The 22517-nt window shown below is 39.8% G+C and overlaps 1 long non-coding RNA gene across 1 annotated transcript in view; it reads right to left on the bottom strand.

The window, feature by feature from the left end:
• The window catches only part of LOC123023858, a 47241-nt gene that overhangs the window by 21730 nt on the left and 2994 nt on the right, over positions 1 to 22517 (bottom strand). The window contains exon 3 of the long non-coding RNA XR_006414825.1: positions 22077 to 22151. This is a non-coding gene — a long non-coding RNA (uncharacterized LOC123023858). The remainder of the gene's footprint in view (positions 1 to 22076; positions 22152 to 22517) is intronic.

Raw genomic sequence — 22517 nt, 5'->3', positions numbered from 1 at the left:
CTAAAAGTTAGATCTGCATGTAGTGAATCCACATCTTGTTCCTGGAGTACATGTAAGTACATCCATGTGCTTCCTTATTTATTTATTAAAAGCTTTTGTATGCCGTCCTATTATACAAGATCTCAGGACAGCTTACAATATTTTAAAAGACAATTAAAACAACAAGTTCGATAAATAATAAAACAGAACAAAACAATAAATCACAAAACAGAGTGACTAAACTTAAAAACTATTAAAGCTTAAAATATTGTTTAAATAAAAAGGTTTTGGCCTGGTGCCAAAGAGTATAAACTTGGCGCCAGGCGTACCTCTCTGGGGAGCACATTCCAGAGTCTGGGTGCCACAGCAGAGAAGACCCTACTCCAAGCTGATTACCTTTTTACCTCTCTTAGAGAGGGTTCCTGGAGTAGGGCTTCTCCCATAGATCTTAAGGGGCATGAGGGCATATAAGAAAGGAGATGTTCCTTCAGGTATCCTGGTCCTAACCTGTTTAGAGTTTTATAGGTCAAAACCAGCACCTTGAATTGAGCCTGGACTTTAACTGGAAGCCAGTGGAGCGGGTAGAAGACCAGCGTTACGTGAGAGTAACGGCTGGTTCCCTTCAGCAGCCTGGCAGCTCTATTCTGTACCAGTTGCAGTATCCAGACTGTTTTCAAGGGCAGCCCCAAGGAAGTTACCAGAGCATGTATCACTGTTGCTAGAGAGTGCTCATCCAGGTAAGGACGCAGCTGATGAATCAGTCAAAGTTATAGGAAAACACTCCTTGCCACCGCCGCCACCTGGAACTCAAGTGACAGCTCTGGGTCAAGGAGTACTCCCAAGCTGTGAACCCTGTCCTTTAGAGGGAGTGCTACCCCATCCAGAACTGGCTCAAAATCACCTACCTGGAGACCTGTACCTCCCACCAACAGGACTTCCATCTTATCTGGATTGAGGCTCAGTTTATTGGCCCTCATCCAGCCTATTACCTCAGCCAGGCACCAGTTCAGTACAGCCACTGCCTCACCTGGAGCAGATGTAAATGAGAGGTAGAGCTGAGTGTCATCAGCATACTGATGACTCCACAGCCCAAACCTCCTGATGACCTCTCCCAGTGGTTTCATGTAGATGTCGAATAGCAAGGGGGACAAAATAGAGCCCTGCGGAACTCCATGACAAAGCTGCCATGGCACAGAGCTATAGTTCCCCAGCACCACCATCTGGAATTGGCCAGCCAGATAGGAGTGGAACCACTGCCACGCAGTGCCTCCTGCTCCCAAGTCAGTCAGCCTATCCAGAAGGATTCCATGGTCGATGGTATCGAAAGCCTCTGAGAGATCCATGATGTCCAGTATGGCATGATATCAGGCACCATATGTCATTTAATGTGCTTGGGATGACCACATATTTTTGAACAGTTGACAACAGTTTGCAGAACTCTTACTTTTTTCTCACATGTCCATAATCCATATAATCCATATAGCCATCTGCCACTTGGTTTGCAAATCGATAGAGGACTATGGCAGACTAAATTAATACTGGCAGCATTCAACAGGTTGAGAGCTTTTTGCCATGTTTAATATTGGAAGAGTGAGACTTGGAAGATTGTCTATAGTAGGAAAACAAAGAGTTATAGGCACCCAACTATCAACAAGAAATTTGAGGGTCTGTTGTCCTGAGCTACATGCCAGCTGGTTACTAATGTGTTTGCATGAGAACAGAACCAGAGGGGGAATAGGAGGCATCTAACAATCTGTGAAATAGATGTGTGACAACTTTAACAAAAGTTGTGCATCCCTAGTCAAATTAAATGTGTTGCAAAATGTCATTAGAAATCCCCTCAGTGTATTGCTTTTAACAAACATGTTTGATTTTTATGGGGCTGCTTATCCTCCCCTATTGCTATCCTCCCTATACACAGAGGTTTTTCTGGAACTTGTAGGGAAGGGATTTTTGTTGGCAGCAGCATATGAAAGATTTAAACCCTCACGTCCTTGCACATGGTGGTCCTGAAAAGCATTTTGTCCCTACCAGTGCCTGTTATTAATTTCTCTCAAAAAGAGAAAGAAAACACCAGCCTAACAACAACTTTATCAGCAAACCTATTTAGCTGTGATTCAGGGGAAAGTGCTGAAGGTTCCAAATTGCATCAATTTAGAACCACTATGCAGATGATACAATTCTTACATTTCAGTCTAAAATAGGTATTCAATTATTGATACTTTTTAAATGATTTATTGAACAGATTATCAATTCTGATAAAACGAAGTCTTTGTTTTGGTAAATAAACATATAATGTACTTGATGGACCTGAGGTCATACATGGGGCACTATGTTCTCTTCGTTGATCTTTTGGATCATTCACAGATGGTCAATTCTGCTGGTGACCCAGAAAGCCACTGTGAAATTAAGATATTACTTCTATTTTATATAAATGAAGAGGGCACAATTTATTCTCCTTGCCTTACAGGCATTCAAGTCAAAATTCAGTCCTAGTTGCTACACAGTCTCCCAGTATGGATTTAGGGTTTTGATCTGTAGAAGATGCGCTTGCAAACTTTTTGTGGCTACTGCTTGGAATGGGTAGGTGCCTGTCAAACATAAGGACACTGCTGGAGGTAAGTCTTACAGGACAGAATGTAAGACATGGGCCCTTGTTTTTCAATATCAGCTAAAGGTTGTTTATCCTGATCCATCTCCAAGATATCTTTATTTTTTCAAAGAGATCTTTTTAATAAGTTTATGGGTTAAAGATTTTACTGCCAAACTGAGTCTACTAGGACTTCCTATGATTTTTTTATATATATGATTATAGCTCTGCTAAATCAGTACCCTTCATCAAATGATTATAGAACTTGTTCTCCAATATATCTCAGCTTAACTTTTAAGTTCCATAAATGTGCTAGATAACTTGCAAAACTGACTTTTCCCATGTATTGTCAAGTTCCATTCCTTTCCAACAAGGGCTAATTTAATCTTCTACTTCTGCTATTTTGGAAGTGTAGTATGGAGGGTTCACATATGAAGATTGGCTATGTCCCTGTGGTTATGAAGTAGTTGAATCCTTTTTTTCAATGTAGTCTTCACTGTAAAAAATAGTTCTATTATGAGCCAAAGCCCTTGATGGTCACCAAAATGGCACCTAGAATACTTTCTGGCTGACATAAGCCTGTCATCAGTGCAGTCAGTGATTAAGCTTCTCCTTTCTCTGATAAGCTTTTGTGAGATGACCATTTCATTTTATAGATTGTTTTTTAACATATGTTGGTTTTAGTGATGGTACTTACTGTTTTTATTTACATTGTTCTAAAGGGTCTGTATGTGTACTATACATACAGATTGTGAGTTAAGACAGGTCTCTGCTTTAGACCTTCTCCCACAATTAGTTTGTCATGGGAAGCTTGCCTGCATCGTTATTTGTTGAGCTAGTATGTTGAGACACCTGGACAAGTTGGAAAGAAAGTGTGAACCTGTCACCGCAAATGTAAGCACAGGTGGAGCAGAGCAAGATTCAGTGGTCTTATAAGCCCTTATAAGTCCAACTCTACTACTACTATTTTAAAAGGTCTAGACTTGCTCCTTTGTCCTTGATTCCTGCCCTTTCCAGCAAGAGAAAATGAATCAAGCAACCCTTTTAATCCCCAGCACTCAGCTGGAAGAAACTTTGCTAACTTTTTCCAGCCAGAGCACAAAGCAAAAATGGGCAAATAAAGCAGTAAGGGGAGAGGGTCAACACTTTACAGTAAGATATTTTGGTTTTTTTTTTTCCATCTGCTTCCCAGTTCAGGGATTTCTGCCATGACCTACACATAGGAAGTATGCAAGCAAGAACAGCCTTATTGTATACTGGTGGGGGCTAGACATTTCCTGTAGTCCAGATGCATCCTCTTGGGGTTGGTTCAGAAATCTGCCACTGAAATAAGTTTGCAGGGATGGTGAATCAGCAAGGCTTGTATCCATCAAGATTCTCCCAAGTTCAGCTTAAAGGTCTGAACATCTTGACAACCAAAAATGATTTTCAGGAGCTATGGCATGAATTTACTCAGTACATTAGAAACAACAGTGCAACAGTGAAACCACCAGCAACTTACTGCTGTCTCTGAAACAACTTGTTAAGAAAAGAATAGGCAGCAATGCTTGATTATCACAGCTATTCAAAATCCAGCCTGTGAACTTCACTGTTACTTGCCCTTTTTGGAATTAAACATGTACTCATGCCATACCGGGGAAGAGGATGGATTGGAATTTCTTACACATTTTATCTTATAGTATTTCTAGAATATTTAAAAGGTAAAATAAATATTTTTTTAAAGATTCTGCCAAGTTCCAGTGTAGACCTCATTCCATTCCCAGTGCCATGCAAGCTTTTGATGTTTGAACAGGAAAATTTCTCATGGATGTACAAATGAGAGGGATGCGCAAACTCTCTGTAGTATGGTAGGCGGGCAACCAGTGATTCAGATGGACTGGCAACAAACCTCATGCCAACCTCAGTCTTCTTGTGGTGGTCTTCTCCCCCTCATTCCAAACAGATCAGGACAAAAGTTCTCTAACTAAAATCATTTTATGTCGAAGATGATCAGCTAGTCCTGCCTTGTGCTACAGGAAAAGGGCATTGCATAAATCAGTTACAAACAAAACAAGCAATGTTAGAAGATTGGCTTAGGGAATTGTATCTTAATGATATTTATTTATTTATTTATTTATTTATTTATTTATTTAAAACATTTCTATGCCACCCCCATTGCAACAAAGCCTCGGGGCGACTCACAGCAAGAACCAAATTATACGATAAAAATATTAAAACCCAGTGCATCTCGACTTAATTTTTTTTTTAAATCCTACAAATAACCAATAAATTAACACTTAAAATAAGTTTTAAATAAAAAGGTCTCAGCGGGCGCCGAAAAACAAATAACGATGGGGCCAGGCAGACCTCTCGGGGGAGCGCATTCCATAGGTAGGGCACCACCGCAGAGAAGGCCCTCCTCCGGGTACTCACCCTCCTAATATCATTCACAGAGGGTTCCCGGAGAAGGGCATCTGTTGCTGATCTCAAAGGGCAGGGGGGCATCTATGAACGCAAGCGTTCCTTCAGATACCCAGGACCCAAGCCGTTGAGGGCTTTATAGGTCATAACCATCACCTTGAATTGGGCCCGGACTTCAATCAGGAGCCAGTGGAGCTGACGGAGAACTGGGGTTATATGAGAACAACGCCCAGTCCCCATCAGCAGCCTGGCAGCAATATTCTGCACCAATTGAAGTATCCAGACCGTCTTCAAGGGTAGCCCCACGCAGAGCGCGTTGCAGAAATCTAATCGGGAAGTTACCAACGCATGTGTCACTGTCGCCAGGCAGTCGTTCTCCAGGAAGGGACACAGCTGATGGATCAGCCGAAGCTGAAGGAAAGCGCTTCTCACCACCACCGTCACCTGGGCTTCTAGAGACAGCTCAGGGTCGAGGAGCACTCCTAAGCTGTGAACCCTGTCCCTCAGAGGGAGTGCAACCCCATTTAGGACAAGGCCCAAGTCCTCCATCCCGAGTCCCAAACCACCCACCAACAGGACCTCCGTCTTGTCTGGATTGAGCCTCAGTTCATTGGCCCTCATCCAGCCCATTACCTCAGCCAGGCACCAGTTCAGCACAGCCACTGCCTCACCTGGATCGGTGGAAAACGAGAGGTAGAGCTGGGTACCATCAGCGTACTGATGATTCCACAGCCCACACCTCCTGATGACCTCTCCCAGCGGTTTCATGTAGATGTTGAATAGCAAGGGGGACAAAATGGACCCCTGCAGAACTCCATGGCATAACTGCCATGGCACAGAGCCATAGTCCCCCAGCACCACCTTCTGATATCGGCCGTTGAGATAGGAGCGGAACCACCACCATGCAGTGCCTCCAACTCCCAATCCTGCTAGCCTATTCAGAAGGATACCATGATTGATGGTATCGAAAGCCGCTGAGAGGTCCAGGAGAACTAACAGGGACGCGCTCCCCGTGTCTCTCTCCCTGCACAGGTCATCGTACAGGGCGACCAAGGCAGATTCAATGCTGTACCCGGGTCTGAAGCTGGACTGAAATGGGTCCAGATAATCAGTTTCATCCAAGAATGCTTGTCCCGCCACTACCCGCTCTAGCACCTTGCCCAGAAATGGGATGATGGCCACCGGTCTATAATTGGCGGCCACCTCTGGATCCAGGGATGCCTTCTTTAGGACTGGCCGGACTACCGCCTCTTTTAAAGAGGAAGGTACCTGACCATCTCTTAAAGAGGCGTTGATCACCTCCAGGACCCAGCCCCAATCCCGTCCTTGGCTTTCTTAAGTAGCAAAGATGGGCATGGGTCTAGTAAGCAGGTGGTAGGGCATACTTGTTCAAGCACCTTGTCTACATCATCAGGCCGCAACAACTGAAATTTATCCATTAATTGTGGACTCGACGGTGTTATTGGCATCTCCTCAGTAGAATCTGGTTCAATAGTAGAGTCAAGCTTGTGACGAATCTGAGTGATTTTCTCCCTGAAATGCCTGGCAAAGTCATCACAGCAGGCCTTTGAGGGTGGTACGAGATCTTTCTTTGGGCCTGGATGTGTCAGCCCTTGCACCACCTGAAAGAGCTCTGCCGGACAGCATTGTGAGGAGGCAATGGAAGCGGAGAAGAATTTCTTCTTTGCCGTCCTCACCACCACAGCATAGGCCCGATAATGGGCTCTTAAGTGTGTTCGGTCAGATTCACCCCGTGATCTCCTCCACTTACGCTCTAGACGTCTCCCAACCTGCTTCATTGCACATAATTCAGGTGTATACCAAGGAGATGAATGGGCTCTGCCAGGTGGGAGAGGACGCTTGGGAGCGATCGTGTCAATAGCCCTGGTCATCTCCCCATTCCACAATTCAACCAGGGCATCGACAGGATCACCAGCCTTGTCAACCGGAAAATCCCCCAGAGCTTCCAGGAATCCGTCAGGATCCATCTGGCTCCGGGGGTGGACCAATACAATCTGGTCTGCACCCTTACAGAGGGAAAGGCTGCTCTTGAGCTCAAACCTTATGAGGAAGTGATCTGACCATGACAAGGGCATCAAACTTAAATTCCTCACCCTCAGATCACCCTCTTCCTGCCCCATCGAGAAATCCAGGTCCAGTGTGTGTCCACATTCATGGGTCAGGCCACTGACGTGTTGAGACAGCCCTGTGGCCGCCACAGAGGCCATGAAGTCCTGAGCCGCCCTGGTTAGAACCGTCTCAGCATGGAGCTTGAAGTCCCCCAGGACCCCCAGGTCTTGAACACCAGGTCCAAGACGATCTCCATCAGCTCAGGCAGGGAATCTGTTGGGCAGAAGGGTGCATGGTACACCAACAGAATCTCCAATCTGTCTCGGTCACCCAACACCAAGTGGAGGCACTCCAGCCCCAGCCTTGAGAGGACAGGAAGCCCCACAAGGGAAACAGAAGCTCGATAAACCAGAGCGACCCCCCCTCCCCTCCAGGCGTGGTCGGTGCTGGACCAGGTACCCAGGCGGGCACAGTTGTGAGAGGGCGACATCCCCCCCTCATCCGCCCAGGTCTCTGTGATACAAGCCAGGTCGGCCCTCTGATCCATGATGAAATCATGGATGAATGTTGCCTTATTTTGGACCAACCTGGCATTAAGCAGTAGCACCGACAGGCCCGGAGGGCAGTTGACAAGTCTACCTGGAACCCGCTGGCTGGGGGAATAACCAGAAAGAGGGACAGGTGTTAACCATCTGTCCCTTCTTCTTCTATGCTGACCCGTTAGACCCCCAACACCATAACGTCCATTGCCCATCACCACCCCGATGGCAGTGCTCCCGCGCTCCCCAGGCAACATCATAGTAAAGCACGAGATGCACCAATTAAAAGCAACCTAAAACCAACAATTAAAATTACTAAAAACATGGTGATACGACACCAAACTGCCAGTGTGGTATAGTGGTTAAGAGCATGGGACTGGGACTCAGAGGATCTGGGTTCTAGTCCCCGCTCAGCCATGGAGCCAACTGGGTGACTTTGGGCCAGTCACAGACACTCAGCCCAGCCTACCTCACAGGGTTGTTGTTGTGGGGATAAGATAGAGGAGGAGATGTAAGCTGCCTTGAGCCCTTTGTAGGAAAAAGGCAGGATATAAATAAAAAAATAAGCAAACAAATAAATAAATAAACTGAATACCTAGTCTCTCTTCCAGACCAGAAGAACTGATACCATGTCCTGCTATTTATGGCCCAATCACCTAGAACTTCTCAATTATTTCACCCTCTTAACCTGGCACCAAATTGTAAGACTGATAATGGTTGAGCCTCCCCTTCCATATCAATTTGTTGGCTAAACTTGCCACCAGAAATTGTCTAGTCCCAGTGACCACCTAGCTCATCTCTGCATAATTCCAGCCCTCCTCCATTTCTGAATCCAAATCTGAATCAACTTTTGAAGGTTGTCTTATAAATGACATGGTGCCCAGCCCTACAAAACTAAGCCAGGAGACACTCAAAACTTTCAGGACACTTTTTAGGGTTGGGGAAATAGAGGTGTAGCTGCACCCCCCATTCCTAAGGCTGAAGTAGTTAAAACTTAATATTTAACTAATAAGACTTAATATTGAGGTTATCTGTAAGGAAGCACTCCCATTCTAGAAGCAGACAGTAAGGTTATTTATATATATATAGGGCAAAGGATAAATAGGTCAGATACTGCTTTGAGATAATGCTCCTGGCAAAATAGTGAAGCAATAATTATACCCAACTGTTGATCTTCCAGTGGAACAAGCCTGAGTTTGGGATCAAAGAGTGAGCAGGCCCAAAAGCAAATTGGCACAACTAGATGAAATAAAGTAAGTGGTTCTAAGCTGTTTTCCTTTTATGCTCAGACTTGTGTCAACTCAGAAGTTTTCAAGGGGTCAATCATAGACTTTAACTTCCCAAACTGTGTAAGGAAGAGGGGAAAATTCCCAAAGAAATTCAGCCCTTAAATTCAGCCCTTCTGGCCTTAAAGGATAGAACACTAATGATAATGTGATAATACATTACATTTATTCATGTATTTATTGTGTGAGTGCATGTGTGTCATTTCAGTTTGGCCAAACAGAGTGGTCACACAGTTAGAACCCAGAGCAAGGAATGAAATTCCTTTAAATCCAGGTGCACACTTCCCCAGTGCTGACTAAAATGCATTTTTTTTTCTAAAATGCATGTTGTTAAAATGCACATCTTTTGTAAAAAGTCATATTTTGTGAACATAATTACAAGCTCAGAAATATAAATCACATACTGTATGTGGAAGTTCTAATGTTTAATGGACTGAAGCAAAATTCTCCCATATCCTTATCCATTTGTTTTTGCATTTGGTTGCCATGCTACCATTAAGCACAAATAGAAGACTTTCTCTAGATATATCAGCGCTATTGCTTATTGTGTTTTCTCTCAGGAAACATGAAGAAGACTAGCAAAGCAATATCTTTAAACGAGGTCAGTTCATACTCTTACACCAATACAAGTTGGTTTAAAAAGTATATTAAAAACTGTGGTGCACTATTCTTTTGTTACCAGCATGAATACAAAATATATAAAGGATTGTTTCAGTGCAAAGCTCTTAATCATCTATGCCACTTAAGGAAGCTGCTATAGAAAGAAACATTCAAAGTACATTAGGACCAAAATTCAGTGTGCTTGTAACATGATTATAGATGAGAACTAGGATCCAAAAAAAAAAAAAAAAAACCACTGAGTGCTAATCTTTCCTTAACCACTCATTCATTCTATTACCTTGAGCAAAGAAGTGCTTTCCTAGAATGAAACCATGTTTCATTTGAGTGGGATTTCATTAGGGGAATAAATTGCTCATAGTAACCAAACAAACAAGTAGTGTTGAATTTGTGCTGAAATACAACTAACCTGGACAGTGCATCAAAATTACCTTGGGGTAATCAGGAAACTGGCTTCATTTACTTCCCTGAAAAATACACTGGCAGTTGGAGTGCCTAAAGATATAAGCTTCAAATTGACTAGTTTTGAGATTCTCTCCCACTCCAATTTTCAGAGAAATGCTTGCTAGTTTTATAGAAATAGAAGAAAACATGTTCAAGAAGAGGGGAAAAAACAGTTAGAAAATAACATGGTTACTAACTAAATGTGCCTACATTATTACCCACATAATCCATTGAGCTAAAGCCATAATAAAGTATCTGAAGGAAAATCTCATTTCTTATGCTTTTGATGTAGCCAAAGAAAGCACTATTCATGCATAAGAGCTTCTTAGTAAGCTCAAGAAAACCTCAAGCTTTGCAGAAGGACCAAATGTGGGGAGGGGAGTAGGAGAAACCCTAATGTGGCTACCAAGCAGAGTACAGGGAATAGTAGGTATACTCTGTGGCCATGGAATGCTGGAGTTCTCTTGAAGGGGAGGGTGAGATGGAGGTGCCCTGCAAAAGTTCTTGCAAACTGTGCTGCAACAATTTATTTCAGATCCTTCAATTCCACTAAACTTGGAGGGAGTCCGCCCTACTATTCACACAATTATTCTTCATAGCATTCCTATCCCTGCTTTGTGACAATCCATCCGCATACAGGTATGCACAAATGACTGTTCACATATAGATTGAGGGACATAACTGGTTCATTTGCCAGTTACATACATGGGATTCTTTGATGGGGTACATGCAGTGCTTTTTTTGTTAAAAAAAAAAATGGTGTAGGAACTCATGCTGCCGGCAGTAAGCGCGCGACCACACACACAGCAGAGCATCCCAAGCCAAGAGCAGCGCCCTCACTATCTGCCCTCACTATCTCACTATCAGATTGCAGATAGCAGACACAAAAGCAGCTGGCAGGCACTATGTTAATGATGTTTGCTGCTGATCTGCTTCAAAATCACTTCATAAAATCCATTGGAAAAAATGGTGCCAGAACACCGTTCCAGTGCGTTCGATGACAAAAAAAGCCCTGGGTACGTGGGTAGGAGGGATTCTGTGAACACGGGAATCTCACACCAAAGCCCCCACTACTCTTAGCCATCAAGTCATCTCCAAGTTATGGCAATCTTATTAATGAAAGCTCTCCAACATCTGCTACCTATGGCAGCCCTATTCAGCTCTTGTAAATTGCAGGCTGTGGCTTTGTTTAAGAAAGCTATCTAATCAGGATGTTTATAATCCTTTGCTTTGTTTTTGGTCATTCTGTTTTTTGTAAGCCATCCCGAGACTTTTAGTATTGGGACGGCATATACAAGTTTTAAATAAGTAAATAAATAAACTCTCCAGGTCCAAATTATGAGCATCCCAAGGAAGGTGCCAGGAAGACAGAAGTGAAAGTTGCCAAAGTATAGCACTTTGGAGAGGGAGGAAAGGAAGCTGAGATATCTTCAGGATATATCATATCTTAGAGGTCCCAATCTCTTCTGCTCCTCCAGAACGACCATGAAATTCTTCTAAAACCTGCAAAATGCAGCCGATGCACTTCTTTCCATGCCAGCTGCAAGAGGGACAGGGAGAGCTAAATCAGATTCCCAGTTACAAAGTTGGAGCAATTTTCTCACCAAACTTCTTACAGTTTTCAGGATGTTATCTAGCAGTCATAAGACTGAACTATAAGAGGAAAAAAGGTACAAATAGCCAGGAAGAAGGAAGTCACATATTCCTTATCTAAACTCGGACAATGAGGCCTGGATTGGTACCCCCACTAAAATCAAAGTGAATAGAGAATAGCAGCTTTCAGCTAGAACTTGCCCAGGGTAAAATGTCAAGCAGATGTCAAAGTTCAGTAATATTAATATTGCATGAGGAACAGAAAGATGCTAGTGCAACTAATCCAGAATATTTTTAATATGTTCCATATTTGTAGCATCTCTCAGGAGGAAAACAACAGAAATTTGCAATAGCTAAAGTCTCTGGTCCATCTCTTGGGTCAGGGCTTGAAAGTGTAATAGAACACAAAGAAAAATAAAATCACAGACATCTGTAGCTATATAGGCCTGAGCTGAATTTTTGAAATTTCAGGGGTGGGAAGTGAAAACCTTTCTGAAGTTCAGGACTGGAGATCAACATTAAATGCAAGCATTTATCATTTATTTTCTTTCTTTTCTTAGAAGTTAAAAAGAAACTTGAGCTGGCTACTCCAGGTTCTGCTGCAGTCTATTCACTTTGAAAATGTACCTAGAATACTTCTGGGAATAATGATTAGAGTAGCCAACCTGCCTTTGTGTTAAAGTTTAAGTTGGAAACAAAGGCAAAAAAAACTCACCGCCAATTGAATCCATGAAAGTTTATTTTTAACTGCTTGAAATCAGATAACTTCAAGTCATCTGGGATACCCCACGCTCCAAAAAGTCCTGAAAAGCCCTTCCTTTGCATAAGAAGGAAAGCCTGGTCCAAGGAGCAGGTATACATCCTCAGTTTAAAGATATCTTTTATTATGTGTACATAGGCATCTATTACAGAATAAAAGTGGAAAAAGTGCCAGCAGGACAGTATTCGAAAGAAGACCAATGGGGAAATGTGTAGCATAAACAGTCATATGGATCATGAGTCTGTTGTGGATCATAGGCACCTTCCCCAAAGCTCTTTCCTATATGCCTTATAAAATGAAGGCAAAGTTAGTCCATTTTTTTTTAAATTCTCCTAGGCCATGCATGTTGAAGCTGGCTCATTGCAATCACACTGAGGGTAAGGTACAAATAGGAACAGGCTATTCCAGGGCAAACAAAAGAAACCACTCTGACACATCTTACAGGGAGCTGCAGAGATTACAGAGAGAAGTAATCACAGAGATAGCTCCATAGCTGAGCAAAGTGTTCCCTGTTGGGCCAGGTCTTATGTCAATGAGCCCCCTTTGGCTTTCCTAGCAGTGCAGCGGAAGCAACACAGCAAATATGGCTGGGTGCTACTATTTTAATTTCCCATCATACCCCGTGCCATACTTGACATAGTCTTGTTGTGGAGCATGGTGGAAAGTAAAATGAAGGTTTAAAGGCTCAACAAGCTAATGTGAAAAACCTGGAGCAGGCATTAGCACTGATGGATGCAGTTGAAAGACCAACTGTCCAGGACTTGGCCATAGATGCTGTGATGTAATGCTGATCTGAGTGGCGTTTCAGAAGCCCTGCTTTTTTGGAGAATCCCTCCATTAATACCACTTGTTCTAAGAACCAGAAAAAGCAGATTGCAGAACTTTCTCAGTTCTGTTTCTATTGCCTGCATAAGGGCCGTCAAATGGCCAGGACACATGCCATCCGACATGTTTAACACTGTTGCATTTGAAGATAATTTGAGTATTCGTCTTGCTGCAAATAAATAGGCTGGGATTTCTATGCAATGTAGAACTATTTAAAGGTTAACAATATTTTAAGCCCTTTTAAGAAGGGCCGATAACAAGCAACTGTGCCTGCTACAACACTTTAAAAGGAATTATTTGGTACTTACTTGTACAGCAATCAGGAATTCAATTTAGCATGTTTTGTTATGGGAGGTATAAAATTCAATAATAAATTAATCATTGTTTAGTGTTGCTGATACGTTGCAAATAAACATATCAGGAAACAATATTGTTGTTCCTGTTACCAAAAACAAAGTTCTAAGGGTGTTACAGAGGTTTTCCACATGGCTGGCAATGACACATTGTTGACATCAGAGCTGCCATATTCAGTATGGTTCAGTTCAAAGAACCTGTTCCATAATTGCTCCTCCTCTGATGCCAATACTTGAGAATGTCTCTGATGATACCTAAGCACAATGTCAGGAAGAATCACATGGATGGACTTAAATGTAAATATTCATATCAGTTTAGGAGAAACTCTAGAAATCTCAGGGGCATGTACAACAGTAAGTGCTACTGTGAGTTATGTGGAATGAACAAGCATATTAATAGAAACTCACTTCACTGCACTTTCCTGGAATATTATTCTTTCTGTTGTAGAATTGCTACACTGCATCCAACCTGAGATTATGTAAACTATTTTAGATAAACTGTCATTTTTTGTATTCCTTTTATTGAGGATGCCAACAAAAACATAAAAGGAAAGAGAAAAGGCCACTATTTGTTTACATAGACTTGAGTAGATTACAATAGATGCATATAAGAAGTGTACCTATACATATATATTAAAATACAGCTATCAGTAGACATGCTTATTCATAAGTTTGAAGAAAGGCAGTCCAAATGTCTATATATTTATCAATTCACAGAGGACATAGATATCTCCCATTCAGATGTTGAAACACTGTTAAATTTTCAATCCATTGTGTTATATGAAGTGGATATTTAGCCTTCCAATATTGTAATAACAATATTTTAGGTTCTTTTCTCAATGTTTATTAGCTGCAATACCAGTGCTGCCTAGAGGCCTCAGAAATCATCTGTTATTCGTCAAAAAAGTGTGGAAAATGCCTGAACATTGACTTAGCATTAATTTCCTTGCATCAGGTAAATAATTTGACAGAACATGTGCATCAGTAAATATTAAAGGCCATTCTAATACAATGCTTATTTTATTATAACTGCTTGCCCAAAAGAAGGAACTACTGGCCATTTCCCAAACATCTGAGTTGGAGAATCACAAGGAGTATTACACCTCTAGAAATTGGACAACTTAGACAACTCCTTGCTGAAGAGACCTGGTAGAGTCCAATAAATATGGAACAAGAGTTTTTGCTGACTAAGACATAACCTGAAATCAATTCACCCCTCTTAATGGCATTCCATTAATTGGGTAGAATAGGACAATCCAATTCCCTATTTCATTCTTGCTTAAGATTCTGGGTATAATCTTTAACCATGGATAGTAGTGTTTATAAACCATGATTGTGTATCAATACATATGATCAGCATTAATAAGTATTTTCAATAGTGGAGGAGACTCTAAAGCTCTAAAAAACATGAGGGACAAACTTAGGTTCTAACAAATGCTGCAGTTGCAAGTATCGACATTCAAGCTGTAAAAGGCAAATAGTATTGAGCACACAACAACAAAAAATGATGATAAATCATTACCAGCACTCACTAATTGATGCAAGGTAAAAATCATCTTATCTGTCCATATCCCTGTCTGATGTTTCACTACCCAGAATAAATGAAAATCAAAAGAAAACTTTACAAGTTGTGTTTACACCTTTCAGAGAAATATGGGCCATATCACTCTTGCCTGTAATAGTGGAAATAACATTTCAGTGCTTTTGCTGCTGTTTAAGCCAATGTTCTAGAAACTTGCTATGTTGTTCTCCATTTTCCCAACCTACCTATCATGGACAGGTTAAGGCGAATTCTGTTTGCTGTCAAATCATGTTATTCAAGTCATATTTAACATTCTGCAGTTCCTTTTTTAAAAAATAAGTTTTATTTGAAATTATAATCCTAAAAAACAAAAAGAAAACTACAAACAACATCCATCACCAAAAACATCAAGCCCACTGGGTCAGCCCCCACACCCTTCTTTTTCCATTTATGATAACTTAAAAACATATTTAAATCTATGCGAAGTCCCGTTTCTCTAGCCAATAATAAAAAGAGTCCCAAGTTTGACAGAAGTCAGTATCTTCCTTCTCCTTCAATGATAAAGTAACATTCTGCAGTTCCTGATCAAATTGTGTAGTTGAAAAAATGGCAAATCATGCTTTTTATTTATTCACATTTCTTATAAGATTTGAACTTCTCATTTAGTGATATCTTTATTATTTTATTTTATTTTTACAAGAAACACATGACAATTTCAGCCCCATATCAAGTCTTTACTGGCCTCATACCCAGAGATACAGGACTCAACTGTATCCACATTAATTTTAAAATACTAGGCTAACTGAGCAGAAATCCTATTTTAAACATCCTGTCATTAAGAGAAACATTAAAGTGCCAGACGAGGGAGGACTTAGCAAATCTAAAAATTGCAACTTCAAACCCAACCCAGCAGCATCCAGAAGTGGTAAGGTAGGTATGCTCCAATCATACAAACATTGATTTGTCACAGCAAAAATAGAGAAACCCAAAATAATGTATTTGAAAGTAATTATGATATACAGGTAAAATAAATGTGGAGTCTATTTCATCAGGATACAAAATTCTCCAAGCACCAATCCATCTAAATTCAGCTATGTAGAACTGAAATTTAGAGCTCACCATCACTTTACTTATCCAGTTTAATATTGTTTATCATTTCAACATTTGGTGAACATTTGTCCATTTTTGGCATCTGGATTTTAACAGTAAAATCTGACTGAGACTAATGTAATATCTACAAAATTATATTCAAGCCAGCTGTAAAATATTACGTGCTGCAAAATGTCTGTCAGAAATATTATTCACTGTCCATATGAAACAATAATTACTGTATATCAGTGGTCAGTTATGAAGAAATTTAACTGCTGCATCTCAGATATAGAGAAATGTAGACAATACTTTAAAAAAAAGATGTAAAACCTTGCTGAAAGTCAAATATATTTTTAATATTTGGATACCGTTCACCACCAAAAGTCACACAGGGGTGACTGAGGATTTTTTTTTAAGTTTCAATGAAAAATTGTCAAAGAAGTAAGTCCAGCTATCACCTCTGACTTCAAAAGAGATCACTTCTCTAAAATGAATTAAGTTGTCAAAAGGAGGGAGAGTCAAGACAATCAATAGTTGGTCATTGGTCAAAACCATCTAAAGAGAAGTTTAATGGGTCAAAATAATCAGCAGCAAGAGAGACTTAGCAGAAGGAAGAAGGTATGTGGTTGATGGAGACATGTACATGGTTTTACAGATTATAGGCTCAAACTGCAGTACCAGGAAGTGGATCCTTTTTGAACATCTGTTTGGAAGAAGAGAATTTTGAACTGAAGACTCCTAAGCACTTTGTGAATTCACATCAGAGCAAGCAACCTTCCATGGTTTCCATGGTGCATGGTCACCACCCCCCCCCTTGGATGGGCTTGACAAATGATTAAGTGGTTTCTATGGTAGTGTGGTTTCCACTTTCCTTGCTCAGTGCTCCTATTGTTGGCACATATTGCATCAGCTGCCACAACTGAAATTCAATTCCATATTAGATGTGATTGTACCATGTTGAAATAGCATGACAGGATTCTGACAAGACAACAGACCATCCTGCACGAGAAGCCAACATGGCTTGTTGTGGCATATGAATCCACTCAGAGTGTCTTACTTTGTTGCTCTGGTATATACCAAATAAGCCTTTTCTCTTTGCATGCAGTGCACTTTTTTAGAGGGTATTTATGAAACAAGAATTATACATTTGTTTAATATTGAAAGTTATTTTATTTCATACATTTCTGATAAAAATGATTCTTTGAATATTTCATCTATCTGACTTTTTACCTGGGCAGAACTTTATGGAACCTATGACCTACATTTACCAGTTGACACAGTCACACAGAGATGGAAAGAAATGATACATTCAGGTGCTTGCCTATGTTATAACTTATAACTGTATAAGTTACAGTTTTTCAAGTGTAGGCTGAGATGGTTTTTCTGTACAACATTCCCTTCCAGCCTCTGCTGCCATTTCTAATTCTGTTACTCAATGGTTTACATTTCCAATACCAAACCAGACATTAGACACAATCATGTTAAATTAATGTACATTTTTAAATTTAAATCAGAGTATCAGGGAATTACATAAGTACTTTATGATAAAACACAGTTCTAAATGTACTTCAAGTTTTCCAAGCTTCTTTTTCTGGCATGTTCTACAAGAAAATTAATGCAGTGATTACAGGAAAGCCAAAGAAATATGGAAAGGACATCGCAATCAATTAAATAATTACTTTATGTGAACTATTTGGTGAAGAAATCAATAAGTCAGTTGATCTTAATGACATTGTTTTAATTATAAATCAAGTCAGGGCTGAAGAACAGAATAGAAAGTGACATGTGAATGAAGAACAATGTTGGAGCTGACATTATCAGGAAGGTGCAAAGACAGACCAGGATGTGATGCGCTCAGATAACAAAGATAATGTGTTATACTTTATTAACAGCATTAATGAGTCATGGAGTGTTCTATCATCAGTCAGGCAATGACCATGGAAGAGATTAACTTGTCTTTATTTGACTTCTAGCTATTTATGTGTGCATCTTTTTCCTAGTTCTTGCACTCACAAATCATCCTGTTCACTACTGCAAGTAAGTAATTATAGAACAGCTGACCAAGTTAAGCCATAGCTGATTTCATTTCATGTCTGCATGCCAATGGTTTGTAGAAGGAGGGAACAGAGCGTGAAATATTGCATTTTTTCCAAGTCATCTTTGGAGAAAATGTGCATGCGTAGGGGGGAAATCACAGGAACATGTGACTTTGCCATTCATGCATGCCTAAACTGTCATGACAGTGAACAACACCAAAACATCCCTCCAGCATCGTCCTGTTTTCAGCACCAGGTAGAGAACACTTCCAGTTATTGGACAGCATACGATGGAATCTTTTCATTTATTATCAGGTCCTGTTATTTTTATTATCAGTTGCTTTTACCTTGTTTTTAAACTGCTTGATCTTTCTGAGTATTAACTGTGATTGTTAACTGCCCAGAAATGTTGACTATTCAGCAATGTAAACATGTAATAAATGAAAGATTTTCCCCCTTCACATGTAAATGTATGCACCCAGAAGTACATTGATGCCTCATTCTATACACAAACTAAACATTTTTTCTAGCTATAATTCAACCATGCACAGTCACATGTGTATGTATTATTTGGACAGTATATAAAAGCTTTAAATAAATAAATGTGTGCATTTGACTGCTCCAATCTTATTTATTATATGCTCAATAACTAATAGTCAATATGATCTAAATAACCCAAGATTATTTATTCTTATTCTTATTTAGTATATGCTCAATATGATCTAAATAACCAAAGATACACATCAAAGTAGGGACACACCTATATAAGTTTCCATAGTGTTGAAGACACAAAATATTCCTTCCAAAAGAATCAAGGAGATTATTTTTATTACCTGGAGAAAGTAATAGAGAGGAAGGGCAAAACAGACCCATTAAAGTTAGTTCTGCATGTGGAGTGACATTATATGACACATCACCTTTCTCATGCAAACAGAGGTCAAACTGCTGAAAATTCTGGGATAATTGCCTACCAGTTTTCTTCATACAAAATTTTGATAAGGCTAAAATGGTAGTGCAAAAACACCTCATTGTTGTACCAAATTTTTATTTTGCTACAGCAATGACTCCTAGCAATACTATAAGAAACACAAATGTAAACACTTACAAGGTAATCAGCAAGTAACCTTGTTGATTGCCTGTGACAAAGGACACTTTCTCTTTATGGCTTTGTTCAGCAACTTCAGTTTTAAAATATCACATCTAAGAACTTGCTACTGTAAAAAAAAGATTCCTGTGCAACTCAAACACTTAACATTGTCATTAAATTGCATCCTTTCTGCTTGTATTACTTTACAGACAAAGAAATAGCTTTCTCTCATGGCTGTGCTCTCTTTCTGTGCTCTCTTTCTCCCCCCCCCCCCCCCCCGGATAGCTAGATACTGTAGATATGCAGGTAGAATCAAAGAGATAGAATTTGGCTCTGGAAATGAACAGGCCTATTAAATAGTATGTGTATACTATATTTCTAATTCTGACAAACCTCTGGTAAAGATCTGATACTCATTCTAGAACAAACATGATTTGACTCGGGGGGGAGGGGGAAGGATCTAGATCTGTAAAATGATTACCAGGTAAGCAAGCCTTACAAATATGCATGCAGAGCATAAGTAGAAGCAAACAGATGTTCCTACAAGAGCTATATCATATTAGATTTTCAGAAGGGGAAAGAGCTTCTGTGCTATTTATTGAACAAATCTTACCCTAATTCATTGTGCAAGCTGAATGTCATAAACATTGACTGAATTACAAACTTCAGCTCGAAACTAGCCATGATTGGTTGCCATGCCTTCCATACCCAGAACATTTTTGCAGAGTGCCTTGTCTGGGGCAATAAGTCACCCTGACAATGTATTGCTTGCTTTAGGGGTTGTCCAAATCCAAAACAGCAAATTTGCACATTTTGATTTCTGTTTGTTCCCAGACTTAAAATTTGCACATATATTTCCCAGACCAGTGGAGAAGGAGGAAGAGGAGCAGGAAGAGGAGGAAAAATTACTTTGAGAGTTAACACACACAGACATAACTTGGAGGTGGCAGAACAAAACTAATCAAAGGGCATGCCTGTCAGTGTAGAACCATTCACTCTATCTCATTCAGCCTCCCTTGCAGGGTTTTTTGACAGTTACCAGGAAAATACAGAAATAAACTCAAAAGCAAACCATGGAAAGGGGGTGGTTTTAAGATGTCCCCTTTCTGGATTAGCTGGCATTTCAGAAAAGTGTCAAAAAGGGGCAGGGCACTGAGAAATGTCAGCTGAACTCTATAAACTGGTCAGATTGCATTGATGAGACAAGGTCTTAAGCCCACCCTTTTGGTGCACCTACTCTGCTGGGTTTTTTTTTTCTCTTGTTGGAACTTTCTATAATAATTTACAGCTTGACAGTTGACAGTTGTACATAATTTAGCCTACATGCAATCTTGGAAGGAAATGAAGAACAGTACATGTAAGTCAAATTGTCTGATGGGAAACAATCCATACTGCATCGTTTATTTGTAGGACGGATTGTCATTTGGTGTGACCTCATCAATGCATTTGATTGCTACTGGAAAAACATGCATTGATTTTCAATTTTGATGGAATTACTTCCTGTCTCACCTTGTCAGTGTTTAAAATTGAATATGACTGCTTGAAAGTAATAATTATGCTTCTTTTGTAATACATACAATTTTTTAAAAAAATGTTGAAATTGTTATCAAGAACTGAGTCAAATCTTATGGAGTATTCTTCCTTCTTGGAATAGAACCCAAAATGAGTAAAAGTACCCATTCTGGAATAGCAACGGTCAGCAAAAGGTTGGTGGAGCTCACATTGGATAACTGCAATAATTAATTAATTATATTTTTTAAAAATATATGCCATTCCTCTCAGCACATTGCTCTCAGGATGGTTTACAATTAGCCATTTGATATCTACAAATAGCCACATTCCCATTCCACAAGTGGTGGGTGCCCCTTGTACAATGGAATAAGCCAGTCATGGAATGGAAGCAGCAGTGGAATGCTTTGGATAATATCCTATGTGTTATTACCAAAGTAGAAGCAACAGCAACAAATATCTCTTTTAAAAGAAAAGGAAGAAAGATTTGAACTTGAAAGAGAAAATTAATGAACATGGATTTCAGTAATAAACAATTCAACTTGATAGTTATATGCTTGAAGGATAGCTTTAATATTTGTAAATGCTATCTTATTTCACATAAAAATACTATGATTTATTCTAAATCTCCAGAAATCTATTGCAGGTGCCAAGAATCAAAGACTGATTCATCTCTTTTAATCCTGCCAAATCTCAAATGAAGAATGAAGCTTCAAACACCAATTATCTTTGGATTCTAAGGAGAAGACAATTAAATTAGATAATCTACAGCTAATATTAAACTTAGTAGTAGTAGCAAGAACATTCATTCCTCAACAATACAAAAATCAGTGGAATTCCGAGAACCTCAGAACTGATTTTAAAAAACGGAGTGAAAATAGCTCTATATACAAAATTAAGGGCACAGTCTTATACAATTTTAGAAAGAAAATGGCATTGAAAGATACAATCCTATGCATGTTTAGGCGGAAAAATGTCCCACAACTGCCTGTGCAGGCTGCGTCATGCTGTAAATTGGTCTTTTTCCTATGCAAACTTTCATAGAAACGTATCTTACTTTAGAAAAGGTTGATATAATCCATTAATTGACAAATTTATTTTTAGAATGGCCTATGGTTGTTAATTCTTGAAATGACAGGTGTCATGGTAATATCCAAGTTTTGTTTCTTATTTCTGTTATGCAAAATACACTGTGTTTTAATATTTAAAAGCATAAATCATGGCACATTTTAAGCATGTATCTTCCAGATACATCTGTTGTGAAACATTAATTCTGAACCAAAACCATAGCTAGGAAAGCAAAATTGAACCAAGTTCTCAGAGGGAAGTGTCTTAACAGCCAATAATGTGAGAGTCGGTCATCAAATAATACTTACAGTTTAAAGGAAAGCATTCATTAGTCTCAGGAAAGAATGAACAAGTTCTTCATTTCTGCAGCTCGTGCAACATGGCTTACCAGAATAAAGTGAAAAGAACAACAGAAGGGATAATTTTTAAACCAGCCAATATATTTTTAAAAGTCTAAGAAAGGCTCAGTTATTAACACCATAAACAGATCTATCACACTGACATGCCTAACCCCTTGCCGCACACACACACACACACACACACACAAATTGTCATTTCGGAGCATTCTTTGAATGTTTTTTCTAAGCAATGGCATTTAAATTGCTTCTGACACATTTGAAAGGTAGGACTGGGTGTGGATATAGATAGCAAATATCTTTTCTTTGGTCTGCAACAGCAATCAAGACTTTGCACTTGCTATAAAAGATGTCAAAATAATGGATGGCACTCTCAGTAAGGAAAATTAATTT

This window comes from Varanus komodoensis, unplaced genomic scaffold (assembly GCF_004798865.1).
Source record: "Varanus komodoensis strain SLA01 unplaced genomic scaffold, ASM479886v1 scaffold21, whole genome shotgun sequence".
Classification (NCBI taxonomy): Eukaryota; Metazoa; Chordata; class Lepidosauria; order Squamata; family Varanidae; genus Varanus; species Varanus komodoensis.
Note: the sequence above shows the minus strand (reverse complement) of the source record. Positions and strands in the feature narration are given on the sequence as shown.